The following is a 14,186-nucleotide window of genomic DNA, read 5'->3' as shown; positions in this document are numbered from 1 at the left end:
TTCGCAAAGGCTTTGTACTTCACGGCCACGATTGACACAATAACACTCTTAGTAAGCGGACAATGGGTTCGGACTGTAAAACTGTGGCACAACGTGACACAATGTCCCTTTTCAACGACCCGCAAAGAACTGTCTTCTGCGATGGCCAGCCCGGCCTATATTATTTTCCCCGACGGAAGCCTGGGGGCGTAAACGTTCACGGTTCATTAAGGACAAGAGCTCCTTTCATACCAAGAATTGAAGACATTTAAATAGTGCATCTTGTGGCCCTCTATCTCCTCTTTCATTTGAGCAAGGCGTGCTGGACCTACGATCGGCTGTTTTTATGCAATTTGCTTCCCGCTTTTGATTAATTCATTAGCGTCCCTTGGGGGTGGAGTCTTCTTTTGAGCGCGGCTCTTAGCTTGGGTGACGCTGTTGTATTCACATGTGTTAGCAATATGTTACATCTGGACATTCGGTGACCTCCTTTCTCCCCCTGAATAAATTATTACATATTTTTAGTCTGGGAAACGCAGAAAATTCAGCTCTATTCATTGGTGCGTCTCACATAATTTTCCTACGTCTGGATCAAAATATCATCCCATTTTTACGCGCCAAAATCCGACGTTGGCACCCGTAACACGTGCATAAAAAACCGGAAGTTCCTCATGTTAGTCTGGAACTCTGGGAAGCTAAGCCACACCTCGGGGCGTATCTGACTACTCCAGCATCGCGTCCTCTTCTAGCTCTCTCTGCAAGTTGAGAGGGTATTTTCGCGGGGGCTTGGCTCCTGCTCTGTCTTCCCTTTGTTTTCCAGGCGCTCTTTCGCGGGTTCCATTCTGGCCGGACGCCGCTCGATCCCCATCGCCCATACTGCTACCAATGACGCGACCTTTAGGAGTGATTTTAATGAAGTAGAAAGGCACCTATAATTTCAATGAGCTGTACAGGACACTGTACGGTTTCACTAGGAGAATAATGGACTCTGCTGTGGAGGGTAAGAGAAGTAGAGGTAGACCAAGACGACGATGGTTAGACTCGGTTTCTAACGATTTAAAGATAAGAGGTATAGAACTAAATGAGGCCACAACACTAATTGCAAATCGAGGATTGTGGCGACGTTTCGTAAATTCACAGAGGCTTGCAGACTGAACGCTGAAAGGCATAGCAGTCTATAATGCAATGTATGTATGTATGTATGTATGTATGTATGTATGTATGTATGTATGTATGTATGCATGTATGTATGTATGTATGTAATGTATAAATAAATAAATAAATAAATAAATAAATAAATAAATAAATAAATAAATAAATAAATTTAACATTGGTTAGATCGCAATGTTCATATTTTGGAAGCAAGAATAATAAATTTAGCAAAGTTCAATATTATTATCTTCATCCCCCTTTCCCCTCATCCAGCTCCTGCCAGGTCGGAGCATTTATGGCTCTTCTTCACCTTCCTCTCCCCTTCCTCTTGCATCATTTTGTCCCTGTGCAGGTTTCTTCTTCTTCTTGCGCTTCTCTTTATCTCCACCTTCTTCTTGGTCTCCCTCTCGCTCCCTTTCCCTCAAACTTCATCTCCATTATCTGTTATGCTATTCTTTCCTTCTCCATCCTCTTTACATGTCCAGACCATCTTACTTTACAGCTATCAGTTTGTTTTACGTCTCATCGACACAGGTGGGATGGGAAAGACCTAGGAGTGTGAAGGAAGCGACCGTGGCCTTAATTAAGGTATATCCCAAGCATTTGCCTAGAGTGAATATAGGAATCCACGGATAAACATCTTCAGGGCTGTCGACAGAAGGGTTCTAACCGACTAATTCGCGGATGCAAGCTCACGGCTGCGCGCCCCTAACCGCACGGCCAACATGCCCGGTCTATCTTAGTTTACTCCTATCAATTCTCACGTTTAGGTTTTCCATTCCGACCTCCTTTCTTATATCTTCGCATCCCAGTCTTTGCTTCCTTGTCTTTTCTATCAAACTTCTTAAGTATTTCACCTTGCTGGCTTGAATTCTACTCTCCTCTCTACCTGTCATTGTCCAACTCTCAGCTGCATTGGTCAATATGGGTGCATAATACATTTTTGTTTTGTTTTTACGTTATCTCTCAACACATACTAGAGTATGGTTCCAGTGTGTGGGACCCTCACCAGGATTACCTGATTCAAGAACTGGAAAAAATCCAAAGAAAAGCAGCTCGATTTGTTCTGGGCGATTTCCGACAAAAGAGTAGCGTTACAAAAATGTTGCAATATTTGGGTTGGGAAGAATTGAGAGAAAGAAGAAGAGCTGCTCGACTAAGTGGTATGTTCCGGGCTGTCAGCGGAGAGATGGCGTGGAATGACATTAGTAGACGAATAAGTTTGAATGGCGTTTATAAAAGTAGGAAGGATCACAATATGAAGATAAAGTTGGAATTCAAGAGGACAAACTGGGGCAAATATTCATTTATAGGAAGGGGAGTTAGGGATTGGAATAACTTACCAAGAGAGATGTTCAATAAATTTCCAATTTCTTTGAAATCATTTAGGAAAAGGCTAGGAAAACAACAAATAGGGAATCTGCCACCTGGGCGACTGCCCTAAATGCAGATCAGTATTGATTGATTGATTGATTGATTGACATTCTTATTCCAGACAAAGTTTCCTGCACTCTGGTAGAATGCATTGCCCCGTTCCACTCTTTTGCTAATCTCCATGTCCAGCCTTGTATTCTGCTTAATTCACTCCCTAGGTATTTGAAACTGTCAACAATTTCAATGCTTTGACCACCAATTTTCACAACGCCATTCCCTTGTGTTTCTTCACTTGGCATCGCCATGGTCTTGCTTTTTCTCTGCACTGTTTTTCATACCAGGGGCTGCCTGGCCGAGGCGGTAAAGGCGTGCTCGATTCGCCCGGAAGGACGTGGGTTCGAATCCCCGTCAGGAAGTCGTACAATTTAAGAAACGAGATTTCCACTTCCGGAGGTGCATATGGCCCTGAGGTTCACTCAGCCTACACCAAAAATGATTACCAGGTTAATTCCTGGGGGCAAAGGCGGCCAGGCGTGCCATCACGTGCCGAGGTTAACAATGGTGTAAGCCTTTACCTTCCACTCCTCCAAGGGCCTTCATGGCCTCTATGGAGGTGGCTTTGACTTTGATTTTCATACCATACATCTCGATTTCCTGGCTCAGTGCATCAAGTAGTTCTTGTACTTCTTTGTTGTTTGTTCTCCAGACAAAAAATCGTCTGAATTAAAGGGTGTTGAAGAAAAATTCACTATATCATATTATGAAAATTTAAATGCTCTTTCGAAAGTTTCTGAAACAAAGATTCCACTTAGACTGTCAACCTGGATGGGAGTCAGATCGAAAGACCTGCACCTGGCGAGCCGAACTTGTCCTTGGACACTCCCGGCACTAAAAGCCGTACGCCATTTCATTTTTTATTTCAACAGAACACATAGCCAAGGTGTTTGCCCATCTTCAGTCGGTGAGGCACACAAACAAGAAGGTGAGTAGAACCAGTAAACCTTAGGCTTTCTAGAGTGGAAAACTCTAGCAAATTTAGTAAGATTGCCATCACTAGATGTATTCAGAAACCTCAACACTGTGGCCATTGAAAGGTGTTATATGCTTTTATGACAGCAAGCTGCTGTAAGGTAGGAATCATCACTGAGTTTCACACAAAAGCCAGTAGACAGCCAACCTGTGTCCCGTGAATGTGTATCCTTGTACGGAAGCACCAGCCGGCTTAAAATGTTGGGTTTTTACAGCTGTAATGTCAATAAACGCTACATTTCAATGCCATTATGCAAGTACCTTCAGGCATGATTCAAGACGACTCTCACTTACAGGTGGCCATGGAAGTTGGCAGCCTACGGGCCGCGATCCTGCAGCGAGACGAAAGTGCGGTGCAGCGAATCCTAACGGCATCTGATACCAAGTACGGTAAGATTACACTCGAAACTCTGCTTTTATACATACTTACTAAGTCATCACAGATATTATTATCGTTATACAGTATTTACAAATATTTCAGATTAATGTCCGCCTCTGTGGTGTAGTGGTTAGCGTGATTAGCTGCCACCCCCGGAGGTCCGGGTTCGATTCCCGGCTCTGCCACGAAATTTGAAAAGTGGTACGAGGGCTGGAACGGGGTCCACTCAGCCTCGGGAGGTCAACTGAGTAGAGGTGGGTTCGATTCCCACCTCAGCCATCCTGGAAGTGGTTTTCCGTGGTTTCCCACTTCTCCTCCAGGCGAATGCCGGGATGGTACCTAACTTAAGGCCACGGCCGCTTCCTTCCCTCTTCCTTGCCTATCCCTTCCAATCTTCCCATCCCTCCACAAGGCCCCTGTTCAGCATAGCAGGTAAGGCCACCTGGGCGAGGTACCGGTCATACTCCCCAGTTGTATCCCCCGACCAAGAGTCTGAAGCTCCAGGACACTGCCCCTGAGGCTAAGTCCGAGGGAAAAACCGAACCTGGGGGGTAAACAGATGATGATGATGATGATGAAGTACGGTATAACAAATTAAAATTGTTAGTGAGGACAACTAGATTAGTGTGTAATACTGAGATTTAGTGAAATTTAAAGTTGGTACTATTTATTGATACCATTATTATTTGGTATATCTAAATGGATCGTTCGGGCATTCTTAGACAGTACGGCTTACGCAAATTTAATGTTGCAGATATGTGGTAGTGTTGTTATGGTAACCCATCGAACTACTGACCACTCCCGATTGTTACCTCAAGTTGGTAACAGGGCATTTATCTGTATTATTGCAAGGACTACACATCTAATAAGCTGTTTGGTTTATAATTAATGTGAGTATGCAGATGTTATTTTGATAGCAGCGTAATTATCGGCTCGTGCGTCGCACCGTACCTCATTCCGGGTACCAGTGCTTCAACGGGTATTTATTGAGCAATTTCGTTAGAGAGAAGGTGGGAGAAGTTGAATTATTGTATTTAAGGCAGGAGTGAGATTTCTCATAGTATTCTCGGAGGGAGGGGAAGGAATTCTTGGCTGGTTTATCCAGGGTCTCAGCTACTCAATCCTCCGAGGTGACCCTGGATAGTGAGAGTTTTGATTAGGGATGAGGGTTAGGAGTAGGGAAAGTACGGCATTTGTTACTTGGTTGGGCTGAGGAGAGTTGGGGTGGGAAGTAGGGGCGAGGGTGTTGTAGGGGCTGTGTTGGGTTTGGTGTGTGTGTATTTTTTACATTTGCTAATATCTGCCTTTTAAAAGTAAGGGCAGAAGGGAAACAGGGCCACGTAACTGCCTTGGCAGTTCGCGCACACTGCCCGGTCCCCAAGCACCTTGCATTCAATGTGACGGCGGGGACTGCTATACCTGTTGCCTCGGGTGTTATTTTTGCAGCGAGCTGCATGATGGTCTAGTTTAAGGCAGTTATAAGTGTAGGGTGTGAAGAGCGTGAGTGAGTTGGGCGAGTGTGTAGTGGTGTTGGTGGGCTTGGGTTCAGTGTTTAGTGTTTTCTTCTTCTTAGGAGCCTGTGTCGTGGTGGTTTGTGTGGAGGTGGAGGTAGTGCGTTGTTTAGTTTGGACAGATTCTCTCTCTGTCTCTAGTCCGATCACTCTAATACGTACATGGTGACAGTAGCGGTGATTGGGAATTAAAGTAGGGGCAGGAGTGACTTCCCCTCGCCAATTGCCGCTACTCCGAGGTGAGGTGACATTACGTCTTGATGGAATGAACTAAGCTCTTCAAGTGTCTCAGTTTGATGCTCCGCCCATGGTTTCCTGCATTATCTGACCAATGACCCTGACCTACCAAAAAATTTGGACAGTTACCGTCGATTTTGCCTTGCGAAGTAATGAAAATGGGAAACCACGGAAAACCATATTCAGGGCTGCTGACAATGGGGTTCGAATTCACTATCTCGTGAATGCAAGCACACAGCTGCGTAACTAACCGCACGGCCAATTGTTCTTTAGGCCATTACTTCTTCAAGAAATGTGCACAAAACATCGAAAGAAGTATACCGAGTAGCGACCGCTCCTCAGTCCCAAGGCCTGCAGACGCGTGGTCAGCGAGACAAATCCTCTCGCGTAGGCTGAATGGACTTCGAACCAGCCTCAGATGAAGGTAAAAGTGCCTGGCCTGACCAGGAAATGAACGCTAGGCCTCTGGGAAAGACACAGGCTCACTATATCTTGACTCGGGTCCGACGAAGTAGAGCTTCAGATCCCCGTCTGAGATGTGTGGTACTGTGGACTGCGAAAGCATGTCATTAGTCCGCCGAGAGGATGACAAATGGTTAATGTTTTAATTCCGACTACGACGGTAAATGTTGTTTACCTGAACCACTTCTCTAAAACAGCCAGGCACATAGAGCCCATTAAGTGCTCATGCCTGCCGAGATGACGTGCAGTCAGGCAGTGAGAGTAACGACGTCTCAGTCGTATTGTTTGACGTTCGAAACGGCATCATCTATCTCCCCTAATAGACCACTCCTCAGCTCGTCTCACGGGGCTGAGTGAAACCCGCTCCACCCTGTCCAGAATTAAAATCCTTGGACAAGCGAGAAACAAATCCAAGATACGTTACCCCTACTTGCTGGCCACTACCATTCTCTTTAATTACTTCACCAAAAAAATCTCTTACCTACTCATGTATCACAATAAGATTAATAATATGAGCGACTGGAATATTTAGAATTCTATTGTGGATCAAGATTGTCAATGAGTTGTGTAGGCCATATGCTAATGAAACACGATTGAACCGAACAGTCAAATAATTCACAACACATTTCAAACCCAAAACACTGTTGTATGTGACAATTACGACATTTTTCTCCATAAATTCAAACGCGGAGGGATGAGACTAAGGTCATAGAATTCGAAAAATGCGCAATATTTCGAAACGATAGATCCTAGTGGTGGTCGTGATTGTTGTTTTCAGATTAAGTACAACTTAGCAACCATCCTCTGTATAACACTAATCCGAGATAAAAAGTGGAAGACTGAGGTCGATAGCTGCAGTCGCTTAAGAGCGGCCAGTATCCAGTATTGGGGAGATAGGGGGTTCGAACCCCACTGTCGGTAGCCCTGAAGATGGTTTTCCCTGGTTTCCCATTTTCACACCAGGTAAATGCTCGGGCTGTACCCTAATTAAGGCCACGGCCACTTCCTTCACATTCCTAACCCTTTCCTGTCACATCGTCGCCATAAGACCTACCTGTGTCGATGCGACGTAAAGCAACTCGCAAAAAAAAAAAAAAAAAAAAGGAAGACTTCCGACACTTCGAAAAATGAAGATACCGGCCAAAGAAAGATAAGGGCCGCGAAGGGCGTGAAAATAAAGAAGATAGGATAGATGAAAGTGTGGAGCAAAAGCAATCCCAGGATTCAGATAAGGGCCCAGTGGTCGCCAACCCACGCTCCCAAGTGAAGAGCCCCTGGGGCTCCTTTCTGTCGCAGAGGATACCTTGGGTGTTTTTCTACCGCCCCTGCTACTCTCTACCATAGTTAATAGTTATGCTACTTAGAAGCGTTGATACGTGGCGGACTTCTACAGTAGTTCATTCCTATTTCGCATAGGTTTGCCTTAGAGCCATGATCGGTAAGAGTTAAGTATATACATGGTCTGGCACCGCGGTTAGCTGGTTCGAGTCCCGCTGTTAGAAAGCATTTTTCACCATTAGGAAGTTGGTCAGCAGGATAGGAGAAATGGTGATATAAAATTTATAATGATTGGGTTGCGTATCAAAGGTGTGGGTTCAAGTCCAAACCTTTTCTTTTTTTCAATTTGCTTTACGTCGCATCGACACAGACAGGTTTCATGGCGGCGATAGGATAGGAAACGGCGAGGGGTGGGAAGGAAACTGCAGTGGCCTTAAATAAGGTACAGCCCCAGTATTTGCCTGGTGTGAAAATGTGGAACCACAGAAAACCCTTTTTAGGGCTGTCGACAATGGTGTTTGAACCCACTATCTCACAGCTGCGCGTACCTAACCGCACGGCAAACTCGCTCGGTAAGTCCAAACCTGTCCACAGTGTTTAAAGGAGAACACAACACAAAAATCAAGTTGCCTGAGAATCAAAGAGTGTATCGGACAGTGTTCAACTATATATTTGCTTTTGCTGTGCGCCGCTCCGCAGGCCGGTGAACTAAGGAAACACGAGTAGCTGCGACGTCACTGCGCTGTAAGCGCTGAGCGAGCCATCCAGTTGGTTATTGCAGTACGCGCTTAGCCGCTCTTCCGTTTACTTGAAGTGTTGTTTATTATAATAGTGCGGTGACTGTTTGTCGAAATACCTTCCTGTAGTGTGAACGGCTGTAACAACACAACGAGTAGAAACCGAAAGTGTAGAGAGAAAGATATACATTTCCATAGGTTTCCAAATCGAAGTAAGTCGCCTCAAAGGTTTAGCAGTTGGGTACAATTTTGCACGAGGAAACACGTTTTCCCCGGTAAGGGAACTACTGTGTGCTCAGTGCATTTTAAAAATACAGACTATGATAAAATGCAACTTTTGAAAATGAAGGTGATGCCTACGGAAAGCTGAAAGGTCCTAAATTGAAGCCAGGGTCTCTTCCTTCAATAAGATGTCTGGTGTCGACAGACTTCTCAGGCAGGAATGCTGATTCATACGGAAGCCGCTTCACAAAATATACTGTGGGAGTACTCGTCAGAAACTAAAAAGAGCAGGACGGAAAGGTATGAGGCTAAAAGACGAAGGGAGTTTGTTGACACAGTATTAAACGAAAGTGATAACGATAATGATGTACTCGACGTTCAGAATGATATGAGTGAAAATATTTCACCAGACAGACACGAATATAGTGTAGAAATACAGTGTGAGTTAGGAAGTGAAATAACTACACGTTGCAACTTCCGGCACAGCCTTGAACAGTGACGTACTGGGAGAACAGTTGAATGACAGTTTCTATGAACCAGACGAAAGTGACAGTGAAAGTTACATTAGTGATACTGATAACGAATACACTCAGGACGATGTACATATTACAGGTTCATATTTCTTTGTAGCGGGGACAAGTTTGCTCACACTCTTTGAAATTTGTTATATTTGTAAAAGTAAAGTGAAAAACATTTCACATTACATTAAAGGGGCTATGTTGTGCGTAAAATCACTTTGCGATTGTGGTAATAAAGTCCGTTGGTATTCACAACCTATGGAAGGAAAGGAACCGGAAGCAAATGTCCTAATGTCATCAGCATTATTGTTGTCCTGTTTGAACCTTTTCGGTCATTCTGTAAGTCCATTAACTTACATATGATGTCACGAACTGTATATGATAGAATTATTCATAGAGTAACTGGTGCGATAGTGGGGGCTGCTTGGGATCAAGAAATGACTAATGTTATTGATTGTGTGGAAAGCAGTGCCAAACCCATTTGGTTAGCCGGAGATGGCCAGTACGATTCCCCCGGCTTTTCAGCCAAATATTTAGTGTATTCACTAATGGATATAAATACAGGCCACATAGCTCATTTGGAACTTGCTCAGAGAGTGATGGTGAAAGGTGATCTTGAAAGGGCTGCGTGTGAAATCGCGATGAGGAAGATTGTACAAGAAGAAAATCTATATATATATAAAATAGCTTGTCCTGACTGACTGACTGACTGACTGACTGACTGACTGACTGACAGATTCATCATCGCCGAGCCAAAACTACTGGACATAATGAAATGAAATTTTGGGGATACATTCATATTAAGATGTAGGTGCTCGCTAAGAGAGGATTTTTTGATATTCCGTTGCTAAGGGGGTGAAAAGGGGGTGAAATTTTAAAATGAGTGAATCTATATCTGAAAACTTTAAAAGTTTACAAATGTAAAAATGGGTAATTAGAATCTTCTTTAAAAATAAGGAAATACGTATTTTTTTGGTTTTCAGAAAATCCCAATAGGAGGGGTGAAAAAGGGTGAAAAAGGGGTTGAATGCCTTTAATCAGGATACCGGTACTTATATCTCAGAAAATGAAGGTATTACAGACCTGAAAATTGGTACTATTGATCTCTTTTAAAAATAAATAAACACGTATTTTTTTGTTTTTGGAAAATCCAATTAATGGGAGTGTGAAAAGGGGGGTGAATTTTTAAAATCAGTGTATCTATATCTCAAAACTTTGAAAGTTTACAGATGTAAAAAAAGGTATTTAGAAACTTCATTAAAAATAAAGAAACACGTATTTTTTTTGTTTTCGGAAAATCCCAATAGGAAAGGTGGAAAGGGGTGAAAAATGGGTTGAATGCATTTAATGAGGATACTTATATCTCAGAAACTGAATATATTACAGACCTGAAAATTGGTGTTTTGGATCTCCTTTAAAAATAAAGAAACACGTATTTTTTTGTTTTTGGAAAATCCAATTAATGGGGGTTGAGAGGGGGTGAATATTTAAAATGAGTGTATCTATATCACAAAACTTTTAAAGTTTATAGATGTAAAAAATTAGTATTTAGAATCTTCTTTAAAAATAAAGAAACACGTAAATTTTTGTTTTCAGAAAATCCCAACAGGAAGGGTGGAAAAGGGTGAAAAATGGGTTGAATGCCTTTAATGAGGCTACTTTTATTTCAGAACCTGAATATACTACAGACCTGAAAATTGGTATTTGGGATCTACTTTAAAAATAAAGAAACAGGTATTTTTTCGATTTTGGAAAATCGAAATATGTGGGGTGAAAAGGGGGGGTGAATTTTTAAAATGAGTGTATCTACATCTTAAAACTTGAAAAGTTTACAGATGTAAAAATTGGTATTTAAAACCTCCTTCAAAAATAAAGAAACATGTATTTTTTGTTTTCGGAAAATCCCAATAGGAGGGGTGTGAAAGGGTGAATAATGGGTTGAATGCCATTATTTTAATTAAGCTTCTGATATTGTGCCATTTCACTGTTATAAGAAGTTCCGTCCGTAAGAAGAACAAAGATGGAACCCAGGTATCTTAGAATAATTAACGTCGAAAGGTCTGATCATACCGCAAGTGAAGACGAAAGTATTCACCTCAGGCGGGAGAGAAAAAGATTTTAGATCCAGAAGGCAGTGAAAAGGATCGAACGGGAAGATTGTTACTAACAATTATTGAAAAAAAAGTAGAAAACGAGATTGGATTGCTACTTGAAAAATACGAGTCGAAGACGGAAATAACTACATCAGAATTTTAAGGACGGTACAACAAGAAATCAGCTCAGCGGGAACAAAGAACGGATTTTTGAAGCTACGTTGCAAATTGAGTGGAAGACTAGTAATTTCATTCCGCGAATTCCAAGATACGGGAAAAGTTGAAATAAACGGCAACAAGCTTACGTCACCGCATTCTCTGCTGACGTATATCACGATATTACCAAAGTTAAGGAGTTACAGAAAGGGAATCCTACAATAACCCGGAAGAGATTGAAGAAAGAGAATTTGTTCATTTCAAATCATAAAATTACCTTACCCCCTGGAGAATATTGGACAAGTAGATCAACTCTTTCAAAAGGAAACAATCTTTGCATTAGACAATTTCTCACAGCTGTTCACGATGGAAATGCTAATGAATATTATTTGCCATTCTATTCCAACTAGTCCAGAGATGAGCAAGGTATTCTAAGAAGATGATAAGCCAGACTGCCCAAATGGGTGCCGTCGGATGACGTTGCCTACCGAGAGATGACTCAGCCCAGAGGAGAAGTTCGCCAATATTTCCCGTTCACCTAGGGAAATCAGAGGCGATGTTTCAATATGTCCTGTCAGCTGGACATATGCCGACGACTGGAGCTGCTGAATTCAGATAAGTCTTACTTTTAAATTAGTGTAATAATGTTTATACTGTATTCAAATGTAAGTGTAATATGACCTGTTAATTTCTTCCGTGCGAAATAATTAAGTGACAAGAGTGGTGTGATCAGTTAGAGCAAAGGTGGATAGGTAATCTTCAGATATGTATGACAAATCCTTAGATAGGTAGTCAATCAGTGATGAAAGCCTACGTTCGAAATGTGATCCATGTAGTGTGAAATACTGAGTTCGTTAAGGTAACAGTGAGTTGTATGATATGTTAAAGAGCGATGTAGGTACGCATGTACATTGGTTATGACCAATGAATGTCAAATTAGGAACCAGCAGTAGGATATGCTTGCTAAATAGACAAATGTGTTTATGATAATTGGAGGTTATGACGGAATGAAGGTCATAGTATCCTGAAATATGTCCATGAACCGTGATTAAAATAATAAGGGCCACGATTGAGGGAAGTGAACCCGTATTTAGTAAAGGAGACAGAATATATGTTTGAAAGTATAATAATGATATTTTAAGAGAAGTTGATACGTGTTTGATAATTTAGAATAGTGGTAGTTATTGATTCTTCGCGAGGATGAGCACGGTGATGTAGTAGTGGACTTAATGGTTTTTCATGTTGAGTTTTGCTAATAAGGAAATGAATATGTAGCAGTTTCATGTACTGTTTATCTTACGAGCAAGCATAAAGAAACTCAAATAAGATCAGATTGACACCCGTTGGTTAGCGTGCACACTTGGTAGTGTCAACGAAATCTCAGTTAAGAGGATATACTAAACACATGTACTGTCACAGATGTATTGAACCCTTTAGGTCCATATTGAGGGATACCTACCTTTCTTACCTATCAGCAAAGTTCATGAGATCTGTTTCTTGGGTCGTTTCGGGTTCTTCGTCACTTGCTGAGGTAAAGGTAGGGTTCATTAATTCTAATCTATCTACTGGAATGAAAGGTCTATTTAAAAGATTCCTATTTATTCAGGGAAATGAAGTAATTTACTTTGTCAACGATGTCATAGTCAATTGTGTCCACTGGACACCACAATCATTTTTACATAAATGTCAGAACACTGGTGTGAGACTTTAACGTAACTGCCTGATGGGCAATCTTACTAGAAACCATTATCTCAATTATTAATCATTTAAGAAAGGAAAGTCTGGAAATCCTTAAATTCGGCTTCCATGTGAGACCACATGTACCATCATAGTGATTCGTTATGGTCCAGCCCTCGTAACACGAACTCTGGACTCTGAGTATAATTAAGGCCGTCCAATCGGTGTGTGCCACACAGTGGTTCTACGGCATGGACCCTTAATTGAATCGATGTGACCTGCGTCTGTGTCATGGACCGACATCTACTCTTCTAAGTTACTTTAAAGTCATTGTGGATGATGACCGCAAGGAAATGATGCTACAATGGCATATGGCCCTAATCTAAGTCACTGAGGTTGATGACCCCCTGACCATCCAAGTTTCTATGCTGAAGGCTAAACACAATTAAGTTACATCGGTTGATGACCAAAGTTCCACTTTACTATCCCCAGCACATTCACTGCTTAATCAATCAAAGTTCAATAATTACAACAATAGCAATGCTCACAAACTTTGTGGCAGAAAAATCCATTTCCTTCGGATATGTCCCTTTAATCTTCACTTTATTTTTAATATTCCCCAGACAACAAACTAAAATTTCCAGAATGCATCTCCAAGTTATTCGCTTGATTAAAGTTATTTCAAAATGCGGTTTCACTGAATTTAATAATTTAATAAATTTAAATGATTTAACGAAATATTAACAAACAACAAATTTTATCTCCGCGGACTCTGGTTTCCTCACAAATATCTACGCAGCTGCGATGTAAATTCAATATTGCGATGTTTATCTGGCTGGAAAAGAATTTGTTACATCATTCATGTCCAGCTATATATATCTCATCTCGTGATATCATGCTTAAAAATCTAATCTAATCCTAACCGTTTAACACTTGGATATCCTAATAATCTACGTACAAACCAAACAACTCGCCATATAATTACGATGTCATATCTCGTCATTACCATTATGAATTTTGCACACCCCTCACAGACAAATCGATCATCACGACCATCGCTCTATATTTTGGACAACCCTGAAATTGGGTTACTCTGTTCCTTGTACTCAAAGTTCGTGATTTCAAATGTTCATTACGTCCCCAATTACAATATTTCACAATACTTAGATCATTACCGGCTATGAAATTTCAACTAAATCCAGCATTTTAACGTTACCCTGGGCGAGAATACAGTCTCAATACCAAGCCTGTCCCGTTAGATAGCTGAGGTGTCTCACCCCCCTCGCTCGCTTGGCAGTTACAGGAACCACCTGGTTTATTCACAGTTGACTGACTTCTCAAAATGTTCCCTTTAAACTCTGCCGACATAATTAAACAAATAC

The 14,186-nt window shown here is 41.7% G+C and overlaps 1 long non-coding RNA gene across 1 annotated transcript in view; it reads left to right on the top strand.

The window, feature by feature from the left end:
• The window catches only part of LOC136875791 (uncharacterized), a 78,975-nt gene extending 75,057 nt beyond the window's left edge, over nucleotides 1–3,918 (top strand). Inside the window, exon 3 of the long non-coding RNA XR_010860515.2 lies at nucleotides 3,831–3,918. This is a non-coding gene — a long non-coding RNA (uncharacterized lncRNA). The remainder of the gene's footprint in view (nucleotides 1–3,830) is intronic.
• Nucleotides 3,919–14,186: the final 10,268 nt, after the last annotated feature.

Source organism: Anabrus simplex, chromosome 6 (genome assembly GCF_040414725.1).
Source record: "Anabrus simplex isolate iqAnaSimp1 chromosome 6, ASM4041472v1, whole genome shotgun sequence".
Classification (NCBI taxonomy): domain Eukaryota; kingdom Metazoa; phylum Arthropoda; class Insecta; order Orthoptera; family Tettigoniidae; genus Anabrus; species Anabrus simplex.
This window is presented reverse-complemented; position numbering and strand designations above follow the sequence as displayed.